General features: G+C 35.4%; 1 protein-coding gene across 7 annotated transcripts in view; it reads left to right on the top strand.

Moving 5' to 3' along the window:
• Positions 1–5,159: 5,159 nt before the first annotated feature.
• The window catches only part of LOC128669079 (uncharacterized protein), a 94,496-nt gene continuing 71,785 nt past the window's right edge, over positions 5,160–27,870 (top strand). For 4 of the 7 annotated variants that reach the window (XM_053769334.2, XM_053745191.2, XM_053744381.2 and 1 more), the window contains exons 1-2: positions 5,160–5,712; positions 24,592–24,614. The gene's annotated coding sequence lies outside the window, so the exon portion shown is untranslated. The remainder of the gene's footprint in view (positions 5,713–24,591; positions 24,615–27,870) is intronic. The other 3 variants (XM_053755865.2, XM_053746037.2, XM_053763991.2) reach the window with 3 other exon arrangements.

The following is a 27,870-nucleotide window of genomic DNA, read 5'->3' as shown; positions in this document are numbered from 1 at the left end:
ACCCTACCCGCTCCAGAAACACTCGCATTTTTTTCCATCTCCCTGCCAAACGAATTTCACTTGTGCATTTTTTCAGAGATCCTTTTCCGAGTTGTTCATTATTCAGGGCGAAACCTATTTTAGAATTTTTTGAAATGTGCAAAAGAATATATTTTAAATGTATAATATATTGCTCGTTTCTCTTTGCGAAAAGCAGCTACAGCTAACTACAGCACATACTGGAGGCTATACGTAACTATCTGCGTCTCTAAATAAATAATTTAGATATATAATGTTTAAAGACATTTTGTTAAAATGGTTTGCAAAATAATGTATGTTCCAAATATATAAATGTTGTCTATATTTTACCTTTATCTGCGGGTCGGTAATGCCGCAGTCGATTTAATATTTCCCATCGAGGTATTTTTTGTGGCGAAGGTAGGAAAAGTATTAAATAGATTGGTGGAGGGTTGGGTAAAGGCGAGCGAGCCCTGCCTGGCCCACGTGCTGTACACATGAAATATAGCCACTATATCACAGCCACGGCCAGTCGTGGTGATTTTGTTCAGCTACCGATAAACAGATCCTGCGACTACATCACATGCATGTCTTTATACTTAATTTTCTTTAATATAGAATTCAAAATGGTAATTAATAAACCCTTCTGGCATGATAGAAAACAACACTGAATTATTTTTTCAGTATTTCTTATCAGTAGCAGCGGTCGTCTGTGATTTTAACTCTGGTATCCATTTCATGACAGTAGGTATTAATTAAACTTGAGTAAGTTTAATTAATACCTACGTTAAGTTTAAGTCATGTTTGATTCATAGATCATTATAATATATTTAGAAACTAAACAAGTGATAGGTATATAATCTTCTGTAGATTTATGCGACTTAAAAATCAAATAAAAGACTATCAACGGAAAAGTAATCGACCGTATATAATAATATAAATATCACAGTTATCAGTCAAAGTGTCTTCATTAACTTTTCATTAATCTTCAATGCCGTGGGTTCTTTTCAATTCCAAGCTTATGATATGGTTGGGGTCTGAAAGGAGGCGATAACTTGGACACGGAAATGAAACGGCCGATGGAGATAAGTTGTGTTATTACTGTTTATGTTACCTTGGCTTACACGGGCGATGGGGGACGGAGTCCACAAGTGGCGGCGATATAATACTTCGCCTATATGTCTTTTTATGTATATATTGATTTATGTATCATAGGGTTTATGGAGTTTATCAAACTAAAGATTTTCCATGTGATAATTCCTTTCAATTAAATAAATAAGTAACAATTTTTTTGACGTTTGAATGTTGAACGAAATAATCCGGAACGGGATATAGGTAGAGATCGTAAGTACTTTAGTATAATTTTTTGTTTGATTAGTCCTTTAGTATGGTAATGTGTTGTTATTATATTAAGTTCCAAAACAACAATAAGCTTTTATTTCGTTTCACCTGTCTGTCTGTAATCATCTTGCAAGTTAAATTTTATTTACTTTCGTTTGTCTACGAGTTAAAACTTTTTCAGGTCAGACAGTTTTCACGACAATGTATTATTATGATAAGAATTACTTAATACCCACCCAGGATCACGTCAATAGAGGGAATACGCAACGGTTGTGCAATTAGCACTTGGTTTCGTGTTACGTGTTGAAGCAAAAAGATCTGTTTGATGACTAAATAGACCCTGTGTAAGAAATGTCTTAATTGTAAAAAACTTATTGATGAACTAAGTTCGTTTGTCACGGAAACAAGTAACATTCGGAAAATTTAATTTCACGTTGTATTTTCAGGCGTGTTGGTATTGAGCAAATCACTAGCCGGTACGCAGTTTGCCGTGTCCCAGTTTACTGAGCAGTAAACGGTCCGTTTAATTGCTAGGCCCGACGAACGCCATGATTTACTTCGCTTAAACTCATATACGTACTAAATGTTTACTACGTACTTCCCGCGCACACTCTGAATTACTGAATAAACTGGCTAATTAGCGTACCCAAGCATTCGCATATTTTTCTTTGAAAAGATTATGCTTTAAAAGGGATTACATGCCGCGTCAAAGGTTCATAGTGTTCTCTTATTATGCAGTACGGTAACACTGGATAAATACCGAGTCCGTGCTGGTAGCCCAATGCAAATGAACGTTTTTATATCTCCCACCGCGGCGCACTTCATTCGTCTGGTCTATGCACAAATTAAAAAAGACAAACAAACATTTCATTTCTCTTTTGCAAGTGAAAATATTTTTTTTTTATTTTGAAAAAAAAAACCTATTAAAAATATTTTTATAATAATTTACATAAATATTAAATTCCATACTACTTTTGCATTAAATTCATACCTCAGAGATATTCTACATTCATCAAGAATATAGTGTTGTGTATTCATATTAATAGTAAGATAAAATATAAGTTAAAATCTGACGATAACTGATTAGATTTTACTAGGTATGTGTCTCACTCTAGGTATCTCTCTCTGTCCTTTAGGTATTTTGTGATTTGTGCAAGAATTAAACCGTGCATCTGAAAAGGTTTAAGATGAATGAGCCCATGTGCGCTCACAATGCAACAAGAGTTTAGAAACAATTTATTCCTGTGAAACGCATGTAAACAGTCTGCGCTTTATCTGCACTATCTCAGTGCATATAAACAGGTAGACGGTTTCACCAGACGGCGCGGTGGTATGATTTCCCGTTTTCTTTGCCAATATCCATATCACGCAAGCCTATAAATCCGGATGCCTTCTGTAAAGAATAATGATTTTGAATTCCAGTGGACCTTTAGTTGAGATAGGAAATCATGAATTTTTGTTACAAAATAATTTGGTACATTCACTATATTTCCACCGAAAAATGTTATTGATAAATTGGATGAAAATTAAATGATTTTTGATTTTGATGATTCGTTTTTGGATTACGAAGAAGCAGCAGGAATACAAACATCTTTCTGCAAATGGTAATGAGGAAATGAATGCACATAATGCTAAAAGTCTTTGATCTTTACCAATAACAGTTATGTATAACTATAATACCAAAGTGGGTGCAAGCAGCGCGGGGGGCGATGTCTGAACCGCGTCTGAACAGGAAATGGCCTGCAGATGAGTTGTGACGGTAGCTTTACCGAGTTTGCTATTTATGTACTAATGTTCATTTGCCGCGGCTACTGTTTGCTTTGTCCGATTGTCTGGTTATTCTTAATAGTGATTCATTTCCATTGTCTCATTATTTCATACTTATTCTGCATTTTCTTTAAGCTTTATTCACAATTTACATTTAATTTCTATTTACTAAGCAGTATTACAAATATTTCTACACTAAGCGGTTTGAAGACTGTTCGTCTGGTTAAGCACAGAATTATCAGCATGAAGAATTATCAAGCAAGAATTATCTTCGTTGTACGTTGTAAGCACAGAATTATAAGGACAATAGGTGTTCCATGCTACAATGCTGTAATCAACCAAAATGAAAACAATTGAATGAAAATGTGTCCCTATAATGAAATAATTCCAACAGGCTTCATAGTCTATTCCTTAGTTAACTGCTTCTTAGGACCGAAATAAATAAGTAGTGGCATTGTTATTTCTATTCGAATCGGTACCTATTCTAAACACTATACTTATGTCCTAACATGTAGTGTGATGGCGAAAGTTCATCAGATAATTGCGTCTGGAGAGAGTTGGCCATGAAACTTTGCGTAGGAACTTATGGACCAAATGGTAGATAAATGGGAGGGATAACTAGCAAAACTTTATTCCATATAATGAATATAAAACATAGTCGGGAAAAAATATCGATATCATTTATTTTGCAAACGAAAAATAAAAATCTTAGATTAATCGGACAGCATTTAATTTTAGCTTTCTTATCAATGGTAATGGATTACTATTTTCATTGATAAGAAAGCTAAACGATTCCAGAAATTAAGCAGTCCTCCGGGATCTCAAAATATGATAGCACCATGTACTTTTAGTGGTAGAAAATCTTTTTTATTCCATATATGTAAGTACTTAATTCAAAGATTCGAGAACAAAAACCTTTTTATTTGGTTGGTTTTGGTGCGTGTCCAATAAGCTCTCTGTGGGTCATTATTTCCACGTTTATCAAGTTAAACATTGGCGGCTATGCCGAGACCGAGACGGCTTTCTTGGAATATTCGAGCGCGGGTTAGTGGGCTACATCGTCTTGGCTCAAATACCGCTACCTGCCTCCCTGTTGCTTACCTGCCATTACCATTCATTCTCCACGGACATAAAACAAAATGCCACGATATTTAGTGTAATAATAAAAGTAACGAATATTTTAGTGAATGGTTCTTCAAATATTTATTTATTGTACAAAACTTCGCCTTCAATTTCTTTGTCTGTTTCATATAAATTTTGCACGTCTATCGACACTTAACTTTCCCCAATCTTTCTACATTGAGTAGGTGTTCTTCGTGTACCTTTCAAGAGTTCGCTCTATGATAAATGAATGGGGAAGTGGCGGTGACACAGACGCAGGTTGCACCCTCGGGTTTCGGTCGTGTGCCGCGTTGTTGCGATAAAGACTCAATCACCTGCCCCTGACAGACGCGAGTGGCTCCGCGTGCTCACTGATGTATCGAATTTGCCTAACAAATAATATTTATCACCCATTATAATTCAGCGAGAGCGTTAAGCGTCAGAGAGATATTAATGCATGACAAAAAAAAATTATGTCCGTGCAGTAAACCAAAGTAGTTCCTCCAAGTTCGTGTAGGAGTTCCCACACCTGGAGACGTTCCTGAGTGCACCATCATGTTTATTATAATAATGCATTGTCATCCAAACTAAAGCTTTATACAGAATTTTAACTCAATCGCCTGAAGATTCCACCCTAGATAAAGGGACATAGATACATAACAAGTTAAATAAAAGCTTGTAAAAAATCTATGTTTTACTAGAATATTTTTTGTAATGTTCGATAATCCTTCCCTTTGTATTGAATTTATTTTGTTAGCATTTTGTTTTTCTAAAGACTTGTGATGATTAATCAAATGGGTGATTATAATTTGTAGGAAGTTCTTGTATATTATTTGAAAGTTGATTACAATTTAGCAAGTAATAATTTTGTGAGAAAGCAAATATTTTGGAGAAGAAGCGCGCGCAGTCGGGTGGTAGGCAGAGCTCGGAGCCGGCGGGCGGAGGAGCGGGGCCTCCACGCGAGCCACACGGCCGGCGGCGTCCTCGCGAGTCAGTCAGCGTCGGCTCGCTACTCACGAGCGTTGTTCTCTACCACGACGATCGTAACACTGTTCTCGTATACACACGCATCTTTCGTCATACGCCAATGAACCTTACCTAAATTAAATAAACTCACAGACGTTTTCGTTGAAAATATCACGAGTAATTCATTGTATTTTGTGGAAACCGGCTCCGAACTTGACCTGTGATTGTTTGCCCGAACTGTCAGTGCGCGTGTTGTGCTTTATCGATAACATAACCTGTACGGCTTCAAGGGCACACAGTGGTCTTTTGATGGTTGGTGCTCTGGATGCATTACTGCAGGGATTTTTAATCGAGTTTATCCTATCCTAATTGACCATATAAAATACAAGTAAGTGGGCGTATTCGAAAGTTTGAAAATCGATCGGGTGACGTGCGTGCGTGGGATTACGTTTACGTAATCTTTGTTTACCTTGGGAATATGCACAGTGGCGATTGTTCACTGTGATTTGACAATTTTGGGCATCTGAGCTGGTTTTTATGGTAAGCAATTAATTTCATTAAAACTTTAACTGATCTTCTTGCATTGCAGCATTGCATGTTTGCAAGGTAACTAAAGTTACCTTATTATTAACTTGTCTTGTGTTATTGTATTTTAGATGGCAAACAGATGCAATCGTTATATTTTCTATTGTTTTATAACTTACTAAAATAAAATATTGTATGTTATTTCCATTTCTTGTATTATTATTGCATGAATAGGTTTTATCGCTAAGTTTATGGTTATTGTTAATTTGCGGCGAAAAAATAATTTAAAGCAAACACCAACTTATTTAGTGTAAGCATTTAAAGGAAAGTCAATATAGGTAGAGCGCCTCCTACACGTCGGAGATACATATAGGTAAGTAGGTACTTTCTTTTTCAAGCGTAGGAAGAGAGGAAAGTTCTACCGAAATGCCACAAGATTATAATAATACGTTCCATCCTAAGCTTATAGATTGAAAATACACTACACGTCAAACATGTTTACAAAAGAAGACAGGTTTAGCAAGAAGCAAAAGAATAGCGATGATCCCTAAATAATGAACCAGTTCTTTTTAAAGTAATGCAACGGTCGATCACTGGACTGGACCGTATTCTAACCACTGGCACTGAGAATGCTAAGCGAGGAACTGGTTCTTTCAGGCTCTCTTTCATATTTCATGAGCATCAGACGGTCCCACAATGGCGGCGCGATGAGCTCGTCTGACGGCTAGCTTTACTTAGCGTTACTATTACTATAGATACATAATCCATAATGCAACATCGTTCCATTTTTATTTTTTCTAAGGGCGGCAGGATGAAATTAATTACACATATTAGAAGTAAAATGCTTATTAATGTTGTTCTTTTCTTGTAACACTGATATCAGAAAAAATGAAATGTTAATACTACCTATATCACTTACTCGATCAATAATAAATTAAGGATTACAGAACAAAGTTTAAAAGTGAAACTGTCTCAAGATGTCGGAACTGGAATAGCTCTCAAGGATATCATTAGCCCCTCGGGAAATTAGAAGTGTAGTACTTACGAATGTAGGGCACGTAACATGACTACCTATTCAAATTTAATTACACAAATAGGATTTTAGTTGTTTCTAAAAATGTAGGTTGCATACATTTGTATTGTTTTTATCAGTTGCAAAAATTCCATTTGCTTTCTAATCATCTTCTCTTGGTAGATATATTACCTATAATGAAGACAAGTTTAGCTCTTGTGTTGTAGAGAATAAATTATTTAACGATAGAGTAGGTTTGTTTTTAAGCAAACTACGTACGATATGGTCATGAAAATTAGCCTTAGGTAGACAGCAAGTAGATAAATTATATCATGACTCACCTAGACGACCCGATGGCATCATTCATGGGCCGTGCCGAGACATCTTCGTAGGTATTTCTATTTATACTTAGTTTGTAGTCCGTACAGCGTAATATTACAACATTAGCATAAAAGATTTGACCTCTCCCCAATCAGAGAACATTTATGTCATCGAATTAGCCAGTTTAATGACTACATTTAATTTGTGACAACGCCCCTGTCACGTTGGCAACCATGTTTCGGCTAATGTACGCAGAATGCAAAGACTACTAACGTCCCACATTACCGCTCCCAAGGGGCTGAAAGTACCCGCTCCCTCTAGTTCCCTCCAGCCCTCCACCTACGTGCGCGCTATGTATTCGAAGAATAGCCCTGAGCTGCATTGATGTCATAGGTGCGAGGTAACAATATAATGCAAGATGACGGAAAATATCACAGATACCACGCAAAACTTAAAATTGGAAAGACGATGTGCTGGTCGTAGCTAAGCCATTTTGATTAAAATCTACATCATTCTAGCAAATTAGAGAAACATAAGATTTTGTACCTCTTCTTTCTTTTAGAACGTATTAATGAGTTTATAGGATTAATGCGAGCGTTCAGCAATTTATTATTACCACTTCATTTTCTCAGTACGAATCATTAAATCGAAGCATTTAACGCGCTTGATCGCATTTTCACAAAATGGTTATTTGCTTGGGTTATGTTTGGTGTCCCTTAAATCATTGTTAAAGTTCGGAATGACCATCATACCTATTAAAAGTCATGGTACTGGCACAAAGCTTTATTCACAGAGGGTTCATGCTTGCTCGTTAGTTTCATTAATTCAATAGCCACATTTATTTAGTATTGCTGTAGCTAAATACTGTTTTACTCATCAAAGTGAATACGAAAGTGTGCTGTGTGTGTAGACTACAGCACACTTTTAATAACTTTATAGTTATTGAATTAATCTTAATAAATTACATTACATTTCACTATTCCGCTTCTGGACTATTGTATCTGCTTCTACTACCTATAGATTTCTTTAGTTTCTTTAGAACAGGTAACAGAACAGCGAATAGCCGTATGCATCCATCACCATAAGTTGCGAGATAAAAAGGTTGACCCCCGCCGTCTAAATCTCATTATTTATGGTTCAAAGCGCCCTTTTTGCTTTATCTTCTTCAATCGCAGTTACTTTCCCCTTCACCTCGGGTTTTACTTCAGCCACCAAAAATATTTTCTTTTGATCTATTTATACTATTAAATAAATTAAAATAATTAATCAATTTTATCTCGATTCATACATTGGAATAAATAACAGGTCTAGGCTAATATTCAAATAGTTCTAAATAATGCTAAAACAGTATAAAAATATCGAAATTAAAAAACAACGGAACAGTAAATGTTACAATTCCCAGTTTCAATTATCATTTACTTAAATTAAGGAAAACGTCTCAATAGTAGTATTATCTCAATAGTATTCCGATTGTGAATTGCTCAACTGTTTCTTAGCTTGAATGATTAGGTATATGTATGCAGGTGGCTTAAACGAGGGTGCTTGTAAAGTGGAGAGGTGTAGTGAATTCACAGCTCTCAGTGGGATATGAAGCAGAACCGACGACGTCGAGGGTTGCCATGGGGTCGAGCGTGGAGACGAATAGCCGCTCTTATAAGGAGTCAAGTGGATAAACCGGTCGGGAATGTGACAACAGCCCATGTGGGCTTGCATCTCTTTAAAGAAATTATTATTTTTAACACCTTTGAGTTAAATGAATTGTATTTTTTTTTTAATGTACTTTACACTTTGACTGCTAAAAACGTAGGTACGCTGCGTGTTTCCATTTTTAGTATTCTTGGCATAAATGTCGCGAATTGGCAGCAGTCAACTATAAGAAGTTGTAATTTATAACAAGAAAGAGCTTTGAAAATAAAATACATAGGTAGTATTTACATAGGTAGTACTCGTAGGTATTTGTCTCTCGCTGACTAGCATCCATAGGCGTAGGTCAAAGCAACAAACTTCTTAGGTAACATTAAAGTTACCAATTACCATTAAAGGTAACATTAAAGTTACCCAAGGAAATACTTCAAGAAGGTCAAAAAAATGGTTTTAAGTCTATGTCTTCTCTAGAATCTTTAATTAGAATTTGTTTGCCTATGGATGCTAGTCAGCGAGATTAGAGGTCGGGAAGTTAACAATTTAATTTTTAAATAAAAACTGTTGATAAATTTAGATGAGTTGATAATATTTTAACTTTTACATGTGAATAGCCGTTCCTCCCTTGCATTACCTGTGTTGATTACAACATAGAATGCACTGTTCGTAACGAATAATTAACATCTGCAGTAATACATTTGGACCGAGACAGCCTATGACCACAAAATAAAAATAATTTAGAATACATTGTTCATAGGTAATGTTGTTTGTATTAGGCAGAATTTGATAACTTGGAATCTTATAACATAATGGGGTACAAAAATTAACTAACGATTGTTACGTTATGAATTATTACCATAGATATCAGAATATGTTATTACATGCCTACTTAGTTCCAATGTACAATATATACAGACTGTGTAGTGTTTGCGGGATTATCAGTACAGTTGTGTGGTTTACATTATTATTTATAAAATACTTAAAATTAAATTTTAGATACAAATCAATTTAAGACACATGTGCTTTCCACATTTTATTTGTGTCGGGCGGAACTCGTAAGTGCAGCCGACCGCACTGAGCTCAAGGTCGTGCATTAATTATCACGTAAATTAACCACAAGGTGCCTTTTGTAATGTCTATTACACAAGTCATACGTACAGTACATAGTGTATTAGAATGGAGGAATAGAGCCTCCAGATCAAACACCTTAAATACTTATATTAATTTATATGCAAACGATTAGGTAACATAATCTTAGTCCATAGGTAAAATAATGTGTAATAAATAACTAATTATTTTAATTCATTCAATACTTGAAGACTACGATGTACATAAAGACTAACTGGTCGTTACCAAAAAGGTAGTATGAACTCGTTTTACTAATGTTAATCAAACAGAACGCGATCCACAGCCCTACACCTAACTGTCAATTTTGTATCCAGCAGCATGATCGGATAGGATTGGTCCACACAAAAACAAACATTGCTAAACCAATACCACCATCACCACTGGAGAGCCGATTCCAATTAAGAGCAGTTGTGTATTGCGGGAAACGAATAGCGGATGGTCACTTCTAATACAAAATAAGGAAAATATAGATAATATTAACCTATAAAAATATTTTTCTTATTATTGTGATGTTTTGTCGATTTTTGTGCGCGTCGTTATATTACTGGTTACAGTACCGTAGCTAATTTCGCCCATCAAAGAGTAAGATGATAATATGTCAAAAATCTATATATCCTACTGAACTATTGTCCAACTAGTCAAATCAGATACTTTTATCTACTGTAAAAATAAAATTTTATATGGAGCTTGTATGAATTGTGACGTTACGGATTTTTGTGTCAAAAAGCATTTCTAATGTAGGTACCTTAATGAGACTCACGTAATTAATAAAACTGATCAATTAAAGTAGCACTTAATTACCATGTTTGATTATATAAATACCTCCATACATTTTATTTTTTACCCAGTCGATTATTATAATTTGATCGAGAATTATAATTTGACTGAAATCTGCTAAAACTAATATGGCTTTTAGTGGATAATGTTTTAATCTAGAACGACGTTTAATATTTGTTCTCACAGCATTTGTTTTATGCATTGCATGAAGTCCATTGCTTGTATGCATTGCATGAAGTTAATTATATTCAAATTTCTTTGATTTCTAAAATGTTACAATTATACCTCTCCTATATATAGTAACATCTAATGCGAAAACATTTATCAAAGAAGTGTTAGTCGATAAGGCATAAAATATAAAAAAATAATAAAAATGATGATTTCTTATGTGCTTAGTAACAGAAGCAATGTAAATTTGAAAAAAGTTTTTAGTAATATGGTTTTTATGTACTTACTGAGATATTCTGATTTCATCATTTCGTGATCACTTTTAGTCTATTCTGATTCTTTGTTATTTATGAAGTTTTAGTTTGTTCTTGTATTTTGTCTATTTCATCAATTTTTTTATGAAATCACAGTAAACGTCGTATCCCGCAGTCGCGTGACCGTCGACGATTGCGGTAAGATTTCTCCGCACAACTTTAGCAAAAACTAGATTGTTTCAAATCACGGGCATTACGCGATAAATGCCAAAATATTCCTTTTTTGCCAGACAGGCCTTAAGACTCACGAAAGAAAATAGTCAATAGGCATGCGATTTCGACATATTACCAACTTCCTAAATCTGTTTATTAAAGTCGATCGGTATGCCCGCCCTCAAACACTACCTTTTTGCGTCTTAATGAAAATAATGTGATTCTAACCTCAATGTTTTACACAAAGATATGAATTATTTGACGTTTCTCCTTGATTTACATACTAACAAGACATGGCCATACATGGCATCAAGAATGCCGGCCGCGACACGCCAATATAGTAATATTTTGCTGGTCAGTTGGAAACAGAAGTAGAGATTGTTTTTTTTTTATTCACAAAGTGTTTTAGTGTGTAAGTGGATAATTAATTCAATCCGGATACACTACAATTACTATACAACGATATTCAGAGCGCGGTGTGCGTATCAACTATTGATCTGCAAAACGGCTCAGCTGCGTTGGCCCACATTTCAAGGCGTACACGACACGACCGTGCAGATTGTGCCATTGAGTGAGTCATACAGCTCGTGGTTTTACTTTCTTTAAGAATTAGAACTAGATAAATAGCAGTAGAAAACATTTAAATGTAGTCCACGCAGTATTTAATTTACTGCCATTACAAAACGGTCGAATAAGTATAAAGTAAATTATTGAATTTATAGGAAGCTAGCTTTTGCCGTGTGCATTAAACTATAGGAACAGTTATTTTACAAAATTTCAAGGAGAACGATGGATATGATACAAACACAAGGTAGTATAGTAAATACTATGTTATCAAAAACATGCTGTAAAAAACACCAAGTCTCGCAGCTCAGTTTTTCTACCGTAAAAAGTTGTGAGATCCATGTAATACCAAGTAGGTTAATTTATTTCGTTCCCACTTAAGGGGCCTTCTGTCTTAAATTATTACGTAAGTTATTATGATATCAATATTAAAAATCTTATACGTCTTAAATAAATAGATAGACTTGGTACTTGGTGTATCTAAAAAACTGGACGGAAATTACAAAATATTTAGGTTTTCCCTTGATTTAGACACTAAACACTACTTGTGTTCTAATTTTGAAGCTTCTATGTCTGCTAGAAGTGCCTTAGACTTTTGATTATCAATCAGTCAGTGAGTGAGTGACAAAAATCAAGAAAATTTAACAAGTTACAATTCTAAATAAAATTGAATGAAATTTGAAATATACAGTGTTTATACAAAACCTGCTTAGTTACTGAAAATTCAGGCTTCCTGTTTTATCCACAACGAAGTTATTGGGGTTTGAGATTGGCCTAAATTGCTTCGAGAAAAGAAAAATAAAAAGAATGGTACGGCCGTGCCGCTTTTTAGCTCGACTTGGGGGCATTACCGTGCCCCCAGATTAATGAATCTGGGGGCACGGTAATGCCCCCAATGCAATGGATGCAATGGCATCTGGGATAAGTGTGAGTAAAACATATACTTTTACCTGTTCAAATGAGTGCTTCACTTATGATTACTACTTGACGAATTGTGCATTTATGATCACGTATATACTTCAATATTTGCACAATGCCAGATGTTGCCTGTTGAGTCACAAACAGACTTTAGTCGTTGCCTCGTAGGTGTTCGCTTACCGTGATGTAAACTTGTGTCTATATTGTTAAAACATTTATTAGCATAATTCATTAATGTAGTAACATAATTAATAAATGATTTCATCAGTATGTCATCAATGTAAACAAGAGTTGCTCGAATTTTACAGTAGGTGTAAACGAAAATTTATTTTCAGTTATCATATATCGTTTACTACTACGTATATTTTATGCTTATAAAATAAGTTTCATAACAGCATCATAACAAGATTGAAATTGTATGCAGTAAAATCTGACGAAATACTAGTGCCAAGTCTTGATCTTTATATCTGTAATCTGTGTTTTAACTCCTTAATCTGGATTTCTGGAAAATTGTATTCATCGACTGATGATGAGCATGTAACATTCCTTGAGCTTGAATATTCAAATATTGACTTCATAATATTATCTAAACTCGAAACGTTACTCTTAGCTCTAACTACCCACCCCTTAAGGGATGATACTTTATACTACATCTGTATCAAATCACAATAACAAATTGGTAAAATTAAATATATCTAGTATTCTGCCTATGTGCAGAGGTGATTTACCGTTTAATCATATACCTTGCGAGCGTAATAACACATATTATGGCTATTGACGTGGCCGAGATATTATGGTCTGCAATATATTTAAGTTCCTACCCGTGAACACCGTGAGAAACATTTCTAATAAATTATCTTTCCGCCATTATTGTCACGCAAGAAAAAATATAATGCAGTTCTTCCATTGTGTTACGTGTTGCATTGCACATAATCTTTTGATGTACAAACGTTTAATGAAAAGTTTCACGTAGGTATACGTAATGATGCCGATTATGTGGGTCATTGAACTAACGGGATTAATAAGCGAATGTGACGTGACTGTCGTGTCTATTGTCGTGACCGGCGTGTTACGACATACGCATTAGCACGCAATATCGAGTGCAAGAATATTAACGTGGGCTTCAACTGTTTTTACCTCATTGATATATCAAGACTGGCATCGCTATATACCCAGATTTATAGCATGACAATGAATATTAATAATAAGGGTTCCTATTGTTAAAGTATGATATTCTCTAAAATATAGGTATTTGAATCCCGTTTTCACAAATGCAAGAGGATATTCAATAGCATTTAGGCATCATTAATATTACATTGGAAATGTCTTGAGAAGCAGATATTTTTACCATACAGCTATAAATATTGTAAAATGAGAATGAATCCTTGTATATCTGTTTCGAAGAAATAAAATAGAATGAACACTGATAAGGCCATGGCAAATAAGATTCGCTTTGCCGCGGTGAAGCGGAGGGTGCCGGCTACAATCAGACTGCGGCTTTACCGAACCGAATAATGGCATCATTGTTTCGAGGATTTTAATTAAAATCGATTCTTTACTGACATACGATATCGCCGACGAATGGATTAGGCCTGACCTAATTGTAGTTATAATGTCATAGCACGAATCTTTCAAAGGTACAGTCGAAAATCAAATCCCCATAAACCTAAGCTGTATAAAATGCTCAATAAAATAAATAATAGAACGGGATACGATAACATTATTCAATATCCTGATGATGATTTTTGCCATGGGAATGTTACCCTCACTCAGTGTCGTGCGTAATCACACATAACATTGTATAATGAAACATATCCGCTTTGTGGTGAGAACATTGTTCTTGTAGTCTTGGTTGACAAAGTAAATGAGAATGCCATACCCAAGAGTTGATTTAAATATGTCTATCTAGCTATAATAATAACACTATATCTAATAAGTAACTATTGGTATTGTTTCATTTTATAAAATTACGGACCATGTAAACTTTTCTAATTTTACATTGCAAATTAATTACTTCTATCGATTATTTTTGTTATGATTTCTTATATATATGTATTTTAACTGTTGTCCGCGGCACTACTCGCGGTGAAAATAACTTAAGTACCTTAACCGGCTCTTCTAACACACCAAAAATTACCTGTATCCGATGACGTGAAAGAAGGACAAAAATACACTTTCATATGATAATATTAGTACATAGATAAATTATTGTGGACTGTATGATATAGAAGTAGGAATTACTTTATATTTAACGTAATTCCTTTTTGACGTACCTAGTACAAGACGATCAAAGCTGTGCTTTAGAGATATATGTTTGCTAGTTTATTAGTAGTTCTCTATGAATAAGGTGTGGCAAGGTCTCTGTCGCCAATGATATCATGCTGTCAACAGTGACGCTTGTAACCCAATCAAGCGTAGATGGTAAGATCCTTATAATAGATATGGATGTATAGATTCATTATATTACGCATTTACATGTTTCAAAACAAAGCAGTTTATACATTTGTGTCTACTATCCGTTGCGACATCGTCAATAATTTCAATATGCAAATGTAAAATGTACAATAGTTATCGGACAAAATAGCTCATAAGTGTAAGTAAAACCGAAGAAGATTATTATGAAGAAAATAATGAAATAAAAATTCCCACGGGGTTAAAGCCTTGATTCAAATTTCTTGGTTAAAGTCTGTGGTTGCAGCCACAGACTTATATATTAGATTAAGTATAATAGAACCAATTTACTACATTTTATTTATCGATTATGGATCGTGTGAGTGCTGATTGAAAGCGGTTGAAAGGGCATTCACGTGGTGATTGACAAATTGCCTCTGATCCCTGGGTGATGGAGCACGTCACGCTGGCAACAATGATTAACCTGACCCGTCTGAACAATCGACCTCATCCTTCTTATGACACTTTCCGTTTCTAAAATTATAATACCGTAAAAGGAACTCAAGGATATCATCATCGTAATCTTTTGAGCTTGGATCTTAATGGTAGTGATCCCAACATTTTTTTTCTTGTTAGTACTATATACTAGGTGCTACTGAAATGAGAGCTATGTAAACGAATAAAATTAAAGTTAAAAATATTTTACTGACTGAAGTGTTGATATGAACTAGTTATTTCGTTTTATACAAAATGATTTTGTTTTAGGTAGTTATATTATTGCCAATATGGTGTATTAACAAGACAGAATCTTATTCACAATGTTATTTATTACTTAGACTTGCTCTCTCTTAGATACAAGTACATTGAGTTCAAGCAAGGTCACATATTTACAATACCTAATGAATTATTATTGCGACAATGTCTATTACTAACGTAAACGTAATATGTGGTAAATTGCTGTAAATATATTTATTAAACATACAAACAACGAAATAACATTAAATAGTAATGTAGATGTATAAAATCTGTAATTTCAACCAGTCCGATAAGAGTTGTCGCTCCTGCTATACAATATCACTTTTTTGCTTCTATTCTGCGATCAATAATCAGACGTTTTAGCCAAAGGCAAATTTTGATTGAGGCAATCTCAATAGCGCGTGTTAGTTATTCTTTGACTATTATTAGACGATTTCGATTCATAGTTTGGATGACTGACTGGTATTGACCAAATTCGAACATGTGGAACATTATGAATCAGTATCAGTCAATTTTGCACATACAATGATGAAACAATTTGCTTTGAATACGTTGCATATTTCTGAGATTTTATAGTAGACATATAAATGTTTTTGTCTGGAACACAAGATGCTTACAAAGTTGCGAGATTTGAACCGGAATGAAACTGCATACACGGAACACCAAGATATTTAGACTACAGAAGGATATTGTCATGTAACAAATATCATTAATTCAAAGTTTCAAAAATGTTTATGAAAATTAATGAATGTCCGTATATCCCAGTTCTAAGTGAATAAAAAAGAGAAAGTGAGAAGGAAATTAAAAGAATTAAAATCATACCCAAAGTCAGAATTGGATCTAACTAACTAGGATATTTAGTTACGTTGGAAAACCTACAGTAGCTGCATTCAATAAAAATGTGCGATGTGTGAACCATTTGTTGGTACGATCGATTCATCTACCTATATCTTAAACCTTCTTTGGTTGAGTAATAAAGGCCTTGTTATACTGAGGGCACGTCCACCAGTTCGATGCCCGGGCTACAGCTAGAGCCGGTAAAAACAAACCAGTACATAATTCTAAGGAACCTACATAAAACATGCCTTCTCAATGCAAGTCACTGCGCATTAAGTGGGAATTATCGTCAATTACCTGCACAAACAATGCCATGTCATGAATATTGACGGAGAAAGTTTCAACAATGTCAACAAGTGATAAATAAACATTGTATTTTGTTAATAGAACTTGCCGAATTGGAACGTGCATAGTTCTATTCAGTCGCTAGAAGATTGCTTCACTGTTCCCTTAATTCCTTTTTCTTTCCCTGTTTTGTTCGGGCAATCCAATAAATTACGTCTAATTTACCATGTTAAGTTCGGAAATGCTCGTATTTTCAAACTACTACAATACAAAGCAGGAGCTCAAGTCAACTTACACATATGCAAAACTAAGATTTGCTCTTGCTTTATTTTTTCTGTTTGTATCAATTTAGATTTTTGCAATATGTTTTTTTAGTTCTAAAAAGCTTAGTCGCAAAGTAATATTACTAAATTTTCAAATAACAAATCTAAGTATATAATTAGTTTGCACTACATCGATCAAGAATGTTTTAAATCGATGAAGAATGTGAATGCTTGCTTAGCCACACACTGAATGCAACAAACATTTTCAACGTTTCGTGAAGTCATTGACTAGTCAAACGTTAACTGGCTAACTCGCTAGATCGACCGACATCATCTATCCGATAGATTGGCCCGGCCACTGAGTGCGCTTACTCAGCTTTCTAATTGATATGCTCGATAGTGTGCCCATTGCAGTTGGAAACCGTATTTTACTGAACAGTGGATATATATTTCATCAAGCATGCAGAAAGTACCTATAATTAGTGTTGCTCTGAGAAAACTAGATTGCTGGTAACTTTTATACTCATGGGGTTTTTGTACGTCGGTACTCCATCTTCATCCGACCAAAACAAAAAAAACTTGCTCAGTAATTATCTCGTTGCAGCGAAGGGCCTGTGTTCGATTGTCTGTTGCCTCACCGCCGGATGTTTTTCTTCTATTTCTACTTATTTGTGTTTTTGTTCGAAAACTAGCTTCATAACGAATTATAGCAAAGAAAATAATAGTTTATTGTGGAATTATTTTCCTTTTACGATACTTCGACCATTTTTATATGAACCCGAGCTAACCATAATTGAGTTATACGAAAGCGTTTGCTTTTCACTTAGTTTAAAACTATCCAGCCGGCACTAGATAGTTGATATATCTCGTGTCATCTGGGCTTTCTAATTAAATCTCTTGGATAGGTCCCCGTCGGGCATCCAGGCGTGACCATGCATTCAAATCTATCGACGCTGCAACACGAGACGAGTCGTATTATAGGACTTGTTACTTTCTATAGCTAATGTTACCATTTCTCTACTCAAACCAACGTAACTATGATTAATCTTTTTAATGCACTTTTTGTCAGCAGTTTTGTAATATTAGTTTGTCCTGTGCGCCGGCACGTCACGACTGCGCTTGCGCTTTCATCACGACTGACCTATTTAGTTGTTCAATCAAACGGATGAATCAAACTTTTCTTTTTATGAGAGAAATGGGAATGTAACCACAAATACAGTCGTATACATTATACCAAACTAATTACATACATACGAGTACATCAATTTGTAGTAGATTCATATTAGATTATAGTAAGTTTAACTGACATATTTTTTGTGGGTGGATTAATTATCATACACATTAATTTTATCTAATAAATGAACTATCTAATAAATAATGGATAAATCTTCGTCCGAGTCAAGGAACGTTATGAGGTGAGAATTGAGAATCTAAACACATACACACACACATTTATATCATTTAGTGTTGTTCAATCGACGGGTATACAGAATTATCATGTCAGGTCATATCTCCTGTGAAGTGTACTCAAAAGCGGCACATACGCCGCATGCATCCGCGTGCAGTCATGCAGCTCGAAGCGGGTGAGAGGGGTTGATAATAAATCTTCCCTTGCCTCCCACCCATATTATAAACGGCTTACGTATTAATTCTCTTAACAATTATAGGTATGTGCATAATTACGATCTAATAAGTCATATTTAATGTGCGTTCGCATGGGAACACTTGCGCTTTCGCCTGCTGCAATTAATTGCCGATGTTATTCACACGTGGTGCATTATTTCACGGTCCGCATGCCGTCAGTGTTCCGGTGCAGCTTGCGTCCGCATGCGACTCCCGCTCCCGGTTCTCAAGGCGGAATCCAACACGAAATTGACATTTTTAGCTCACCCACGCTTGAGTTGCGTCATTTTGCTTTGAAATGCCGCGAGAGGCGCGTGGCGCAATATTGTTTTTATTGTAACTAAACCTAGCCCTTTTATAGCAAAGCTGTGCTGACCTGATTAGTAACCTGGAATATTGAATTACTTTTACTGCCGTTTAGGTAAAGATTTCCCAAAAAGGACTACGGTACTTAATAGTTTCAGAAAAAATATTACGAGTACATTATTAGTTATCAAAAATCTACTTAGTTTATAGCCAATAAGTATGCTAATAGATACTAAAGTAAGTACCTAAAAGATTTATAGGATCAAATCGAATCCAATGTTTTTAAATTGCAGATCACATGTACGTAGCAACATGAGCAATAATCGTAAAAGCCGTCCCCTTCTCGAAAAGTGCGCAAACTGTCCGCAGGGTGATAAAGAAAATGCATTACTTCCCCGGGGCGAGCGGGGGTTTTCCTCAAGGCAGCCCTTCAAAATGGCGACTTAGGTCATTAATGCTGGGCTCAAGAAACTAAATTTCAAAAGTCCAATTCCAATTTAGTTATTGCTCAATAATCGAAAACGACGCATTGACGATAAATTCGTAACACATATTTTATACAATAAAATCAAGATAAATACATATTTTTACGACGATATGCTGATTGTGACGTTGACGACCTCGAGTTGACTTCACTGATACTTTATCTAATGTCGTCGCAAGGGTATTATTCCAACTTCGTAAAAGTGACTAACAAGTTAACTGAGAGAAAACATAACAACATGACTTTAAAAGAGATTTTATTTATTGTTCATTCCAACTTTATTTGAAGATTTGGGACTCATTCTTCACTACAAAATTTAGAATAAGATAGTGTGCGAGAAAATTTTTAATATTTTTTTGTTAAATAGGCACGCGTAGTTATGTCAAAAGTAGCGTATACTGTTTTTACGTTTAGATTATTTTCTTACACTAAACCCTCCTTACTAAAGAAAGCAACAGAACAAATAACATAATCAGATAAAATCATAGAGTGACATTTTATTATTCACAAACTACATTTGGTCACCTTGCATAATAAATATGTTTTATAAAATTAATACGCATAGCGGCAACAAAAAAGTAATTTTCTTGGAAAATAGAACGATAAATTGCGTGTCTGTCCTGGTCCCGGCTGTTTCGCAAAGTTGCCGGCCATATATCCCGTCGTAGGTCGTCATACATTCAGGACTAAGGCTAAAGGGCGGGACGACGACTACGGCAATGTCGCACTCGCTCCAGATGCTGCCGTTCCTGCTTTATCTCCTCCAGACACTTGATTTAGTTTACCATTATTCAAGTAAGCGAGATACCGAGACTCGAATCTGTGTCGACTGGTAAATAAATACAATTTACCTTTACCTACAAAGTGAGCTTTGTAGGTATTATACAAGATTACTTTTAAGTACCTATTTCGTAGTTGTCCGTCAAGAGTTCAGGACACATTTCAAGTGCACAATCATTGACCTGCGACCCTTCGGGAAGAAAGCGTGATAAAGATCAAAATAGTAATCTAAAATTTTTATTTGTTCAGATTATTTTCACACTAGATTTACGCTATAAAATTACTTCACATCACCCGTCTTCGACCCTTTTTATGCGCTCATTCGAGACGGTTGTCAGCCACGCTAGGGCCGCACATAATATTCGTAATAAGTTGGCTATAGCTACATATGTCCAGAAATGAAATTTTACGCGGAGATCCGACGAAGTTCGCTTCGGGAAGCTTTCCTCTCAGGTGGGGCGAGGGAGATAAAAGGGAACGTGATGCGTTTTTATTATTAAGACAATCTGGTCCGTAGAGGCTTCTTTTGGCCACGTATTTGGCTGTTTTGTGGTTTATTCGATTCATATTTATTGTATTGATTGTAACTTTAAAATAAAACTGAATGTCATTCATTCAGTTTTATTTTAAAGTTACAGTTACAGAATGAAATTTATTTGTTTAAAATAAAATAAAACAAATAATTATATCGAAAAGGCCTTTATTTTTAGATCATATTGACGTATCTTTGAATCTGTGTTTAGCTGAATATCGTCATATCCTATCGTTTCCGGCGTAATAAAATAGTAAAAAATTAAAGAAAACAGAATTTTAGTTTATATTTTTAGTCCAACAACAGTAGCTATATGAGTTGATTGCAATTTAATTTATCAGAACAAATCGGGTAACGATCTGCGAAAATCGCATCGATGCGATGAACCCGTTGCTGGCGTGTGTATTGCACTCCCGTGCGAAAGTGATTAACGGTGCCGTGAACTGCGGGGTCGACGACCGGCCCTTACCTCCACGTGTAACGCGACTCATAATATCAGTAATTGTAAACATTATCGAGCGAACGCCTTTTTTCTGTACAGCGGATATTTAGTCCAAAATTGTTGCTGTTAAAGGACAAAACTTTTATTTCATTTAGTAGGTATTTAGGTGCATATACTATATGTATATACCTTTTCCTAATGCTTGCATTTTCGATTAGGTGAATTGCAAAATAAAACTCTCCTTTATCATATTAATCACCTCCGCTTTGGAAATCCTTATTAAATCTGTTGAGTAGGTACCTAGGTAGGTTCATAATAAGTACAAATGTCGTTCACTTTCATCTTGTAACCTTTTGAAGATTTTTATATAAAATACTTATCAGCAGATATGAACATGTTTTTATTCCTACAGCTCTACCTCTCAATACAAAAATACCATTTCATAATTTTTTCATTGTTGTGCAAGGAGTAAAGAAGAGAGAGAAACGCTATCTTCCAGCCTCGCCAGCATTAGAAACTTTTATTAGTATGATTTTCAAGGCTTACGCGGTTGGCGCTGTTTCGTTATAGGAAACAATTTCCTCCCACTCGTTAAATAATGCAAAAAGTTTTAACGAATGGGGCGTTTATACTAAACTGTCTAAGTAATAAGTATTTATGTATTTTGAGCCCCTCCTGTGATGTTCGTCTTGGTTTATCTTGGAAACTTTGAAAACGTCTCGGTTGGTTTGGTATTGACGATATAGCGGACTGACTAAATATTCTACTTTTGAGAAGTTCCATTTTGTAATTAATGAATTATTTTTCTGAATTTTGTGTAATTTTTTTGTATTACTCCATTTCAGGCTCGCGTTTTTATATCAGAAACCTATTGGTATTTCCTAAAAATAGCGTGTACAAATAAACTTTATACCTACGCGCTACTTTTTCACGCTGTTTTCACTTATTTACTTTGTTTAGAAAATCGGAATTAAGATGTAGGTAGGTTTTTATAGTATAGCGGGAAACGAGCATGCGCGTTGTCAGATGGTAAGCAAACACCGCAGCTCATGGACACCAACAACCCGATACGGGTCACCGGCGCGTTTGCGACTGTTTTGAGAAAGCGATAGATAGATCTTGAAAGGTTCAATTTCAAAACCATTAGGAAACACCGCTGAGGGAAGTTTATAATTCCAGAGTTTATTACAGCGCAAGAAGAAGTTTCGTGAAAAGGAGTGTAGTTGAGGGCCAACCGTACTCATAGTAAACGTACCTAGGTACTTATATTTCAAGTCACCTTTATTTCCGTAATTAGATTGCCATATGTACATGAAAGTTAATGGGTAGATTACGTTGGCCATGTGTTCCACCTAAGAGCCGTATGAGCGATGACTGCTGGCTGTCTGCCACACTGTATGAAACTCATCATAATAAAGTATACTTAAGCGGGCCAATGTCAAACAAATCCACCTAAAACTAGCAAAGTTTATAGTGGTGGTCATGGAGTCTTCAAAAAATAGGAGAGTAATAATATGCAAGCATAAGCACCGCTATGCTAAATAAATTAGTTTCCTACATTTATCGATTGCTCAAATTAATAAGAGTTCGATGCTCATATCGTAGCTCAATAGTCAACAAATAGAAAATGTCTATTTCTCTGGGCGGCGTATTTTACTTTTACATAGAAAATTTACTGCTTATTATCCTTGACACAGTTATGAGATCGCTCGCGAGGCCGACCGAGCCGGGGTTAGTAGCATCCTGGAGAGAGATGTATTACAAAATACATCGTGTTCTTTTAAATACGTTAAGCTCAGTGATTATATCCTACGTTACGTTGCGAAACCGCTGCATATAAGCGTAAAAATATTTCGTAGAGGAATAAGAGCAAGCAATCTTTTTTCACACACAATAATATTTGAGTCTCCTAAAGCCCATTCTTGTGCAATGCCATCATAAAACATATACAGATTGTTAAAGTGTCCGATATCATCCCATAAACTGAAACTATTACATCATAGTATAGATATGAAGATACTCGTTACAGTTATCAGTATCGATTCCCGCAACTTCAATCACCCAATGACACGAGAAATATTTTACGAATTAGGTCATCGCATGTAATATGAGAGCAAAACAGGAACCTTCACGTCATCCGCCTATCGGTGGGTCATTCATAATAATTTTATTTGGCTCCTCTGCGACTGATGTCAAATATTGATGGAGGACAATGTTAATCTCGCTGTATCCCTGGTAATATTTGTCAGGGATCGTACCATAGCCGAAGCTAATGACTTGGGAGTTTTATTTATATGACAGCTCCATAAAGAAAAGCCCAAGATAATATGATCTAAATTAATGACGGTATTCAACTTTGTTTCCCTCTAACATACTAAATTAAGTTTGTTATTTCTTTACACGTAAGAGTTTCCGGGATCTCAATGGATTATACGTCCGGACCAATTGTTTATTTTCTTTTTGTTGTAACGGAAATACCATTCAATTTAAAGACAACAAATCCAATCTTAACGTTTGGTATTCGTAATAATGTTTCTGTGGAATATTTCGATGTCAACGAAAATTTTCGAATTCGGCTGAAAAAAATCGAGGGGTGCTAGTGTAATAATTAAAGCTATCCGAAGCTCTTGAACATGCAGAACACAAAAGGTCTGCTCAGGACATTGTTGAGACATTAAAAAATCGTATACAATTTTATTATTCATGACACTCGGGTAAAGAAAAAGTGAAGCCGGCAGGAAAGCTATTGTGGCAAGAATGCGTGCTGGGCTCCCACTGGTCGCTCGATATGGCTCTGCCGAGTGAGAAAAATGCTGCCACGTAATTAGGTGTCCCAGGAGCGTTTCATTGGCACTTAGTGCACGGTGCTTGAATAATCTTTTCATTATATGCAAATTGTAAACCATTGTTTCCAAGTAGACGATTGATGAATTTCACTTCCACTTGCATAAATCTTTTTTATAATGATAGTCGTTATTTAATATTAGCCTTTATGATTGAACGAATACTGACTCAATATATTTTTTTTGTACAATGTCACACAGTATACATTACTAATAATAAAATAATATTCAGTTATTTGTTTTAATTTCCTGTAAAAGAGATTCAGGAAAAGCGTCAATTTAGATATCCGCTCTGCGTGTGTTAGTTTTTATTTATATCTCTAAAAACACTCTAAGTTGTTTATTTTTTGTTTCAGATTGTATTCAATATTGAACCACGGTACGTAGCAAATATATTGTGTCTTTGTTTAAAAATGTAATATGAAAATATAGAACTGCCAGCAGCAACGTTTGCGAGGTACAACTATCGCCATTTCTACGTGAATGAAGCCGTATTTTTTCCCAGGTTGGATCATTTACAAATATATTCGTCTGGGTGGCAATATTGCCTTTTTGCTTCTGCATAGTCGCTGAACTAGTTTGTAGATAATGGTATACACTGCAACATTGCTTTGTGTAGAAACTCTCTCTGCACCGCCCTTGTTTCTGATTATTTGAAAAACCATGCAATTTAATAGGTGGTCTAAGTTTGACCCTATTACTGGAAATAATACGGCGCATTGTCTACTATCTATATATTTAACAAGTTCATGTAAGAGCAATTTGTTTGGAAATGGGAATCCATTACAGTTCATAACTAGCATATCGTCGATTACATTTTAGTTAGTTATTAACGTAACTAACGTTCTATATATTAACTGCTGGATATAGTTTAATATTAATTTATTTAATTACCTCCCTGATTTATTCGAGTATCTATATTTATAGGCTTAGCCGGGGCAAGAACCTAATAATCAAAATATTCTAAAGTAACTGGTGTTCGGGCTTCCTCTGAAGAAATTCCGAAACGAAGTACCGTCGTCACCGAGCTGAATTAAAGTTTGTTTGTAGCCCGGGTGTGTTTGCAGGACGGCTCGCCGGGACTCCGCTGACTCCGTTGATTTGGGGGAAAACTTTCCTGTGTTTTGCATTTTACTGGAGCACGGGAAAGTCGCCCAAGAGATTTAAATATTTTAGAAGTAGAACAATACTCCTTTAAGGTGTGTCTCTTTATGCGTTCTCAGTCTCCAAGCAATTGACTCCCGCAAGGGACGTAAATTGATGGAAAATTCTAAATATTTTAAATACTCACCATCTCGTAGGAGTGTTCAAAGAAAACAATCTTAATTAAAACATACTTAAGCATGTTTTAATCATTATTACTTACTCCTAAAGATTACATATACAATATTGAAATTAAAGACAATGAAGAACAAAAGGGTCATGGCATATGCGACAAAACGTATGACATCTTCATCAAATATCAAAGAAAAATGGAATCCAAATGAAATAGAGTCGGTTGGCCGAGGCCGAGTCCCGCTGCGACAATCGTTTTCCGCTTTGTCTGCGCCGTGCTGCGGCTATGGCAAACGAGTGCCGGTTTTGTCCCTGAAACAGGTTAAGTAAATATGTCGGTCGATGTTCATAATGGACGGATGAAATCCACGTTTGCCCAGTAGAGTTTGCACTCAATATCAAATTCAGATTTTAATTAACTTCGAATTGTTACTACCATTTCGTTATTAAACTGGAATAGTTTCATTTAAGTTATGAAGTATTCATACCTCGTCAAGTATGTTAATATTAAATACAACGTAATCTACTCAATTTATTTCGGTTCCCGTAATTGAGGTTTAGGTACTATATTATTAGGGCTATAATTAATCAATCCTATCAACTGCAAGGGATATTGTATTGCCTTACGTAATCCACAGTTGATGACTTCACCCTAATATGCGATGTTATACGGATTCTCCTTTAAAAGAACGACCAGAACAACAAGTACATGCTCTTCTAGCACGCTACTTGCTTACCGTGAGAGGTACAGACTAAGATTGTACAGAAGAAGTGAAGCTACAGGTAGACAGAAAAGGCTGCGTGAAAGTCAGATGAGACTGAGGATGGTTGTTTTAATTGTAGAAAATATAAGTGGAGAACAGCATTCTATTTGACATAATCATTCTAAAGAACTTTGTCAAAGACAAAAAATTTGGTATTGGTTACTCGAACAATAGCTAGTAACTAGTTTGATAAACCTTCAAAATAAGTTCAAAGATAATTAGTTATATATTATTTATACATTTGACCGCTGACCACCGTGATTTTATTTTGAGTGGTCAAATGTCTTTAGCACCCAGTCTGCGGTGGCTGAATATTGAGGAGCTGATGAGATAGTATCGAATTATGTGGTAGATGGCGGTAGGTCGTCGCACCACGCTCGCACCGCGGATACAAAATATAGGTAGCACAGAAATAGATGGTTCCGTACAATTTACATACAATCATACAATGAGCATTGGGTACCTACCTTCTTGGTCTAGTGTGTGAAATGAATCGACATACCTTTGGCTTACAAGGAACTAGTTTTAAAAGATTGTTTGTGTTGTTTTGATAATAATTCGACTAATTTAAAATTGGATTATGTTATGCAGGTGATTTAAGATTGGATTCTTCATCTTTGCATGTCGATGGCAAATATAGCTAGCTCAACAGCACGACTGTCTTTCCAGAAAAGATTTAATGGCTACGACAGCAGATACCGCAATCGTAGATACATAGTATAGAAACCATAGAGCCAGTTGGGTAATTGGCATTGAAGATTAATGTTAGAAAGTGCCCGTTCTATATTTACTATATTTTGTGGCACAATAATCCGGTTAGACCGACCGCACGCGCCGCCGGCACTCGTCTGATCGAAACGTAATTGGGTGTGTTCACCTGCCGTACCACAGACCTATTAAAATAAACAGTTTTAAACAAGCTTTGGTTACAGATTATTATCTAACACATTATATCATTAGTGTAGATAAGCTGTAAAAAGTTTTGACTTATCCCATTTACGACATTGCGTTGGCCTATCATCTAGACTAAATTTAAGTTTAATCGGCTAAATCCTTAAGTTTATTTTCACAAATCTTCTCCTCGGTTATAGCGTACGTATCTTTAGTGTTCTATTCTTTTTTAATATCAATGAAGGAATAAAATGTGGATTACGTTTGATAGCCTTCCGATCCGGCAGCTTGCTCAGACGACGCGATCGGGAGTCAACGTCGCGTAGCTAAATAAAAGGTTTTATCCTCAGCGAAAGTACTGCCGCAAGCTGCTGCAATTTTATGCTCAGTTAAAAATATTTGTTCGCGCTTTTTACAAAGTAACTATTTATCACTGAATTTTTTATTTCAAATAATTAACATGTTTCCCAACTCTCTCATCTGAGCTTTTTCCTGGTTACTTCCGACGCCAGAGACCATCGGAGCCCAAGTAGGTTTATGTATGTCGAAATATTTATACAAGCAAGATCGTTTTATTATCAAGGACATTATTTGAACATCACCAAAATCTACTCCTAATGTAATAACTTCTCTGAAAGGAACTATCGTTGAAATGAGGAAGAAACCGGAAAAACTAATGCGAAAGAGAGAGAGAGTTACCGTTGA

This window comes from Plodia interpunctella, chromosome 1, assembly GCF_027563975.2.
Source record: "Plodia interpunctella isolate USDA-ARS_2022_Savannah chromosome 1, ilPloInte3.2, whole genome shotgun sequence".
In the NCBI taxonomy this organism is placed as follows: domain Eukaryota; kingdom Metazoa; phylum Arthropoda; class Insecta; order Lepidoptera; family Pyralidae; genus Plodia; species Plodia interpunctella.
Note: the sequence above shows the minus strand (reverse complement) of the source record. Positions and strands in the feature narration are given on the sequence as shown.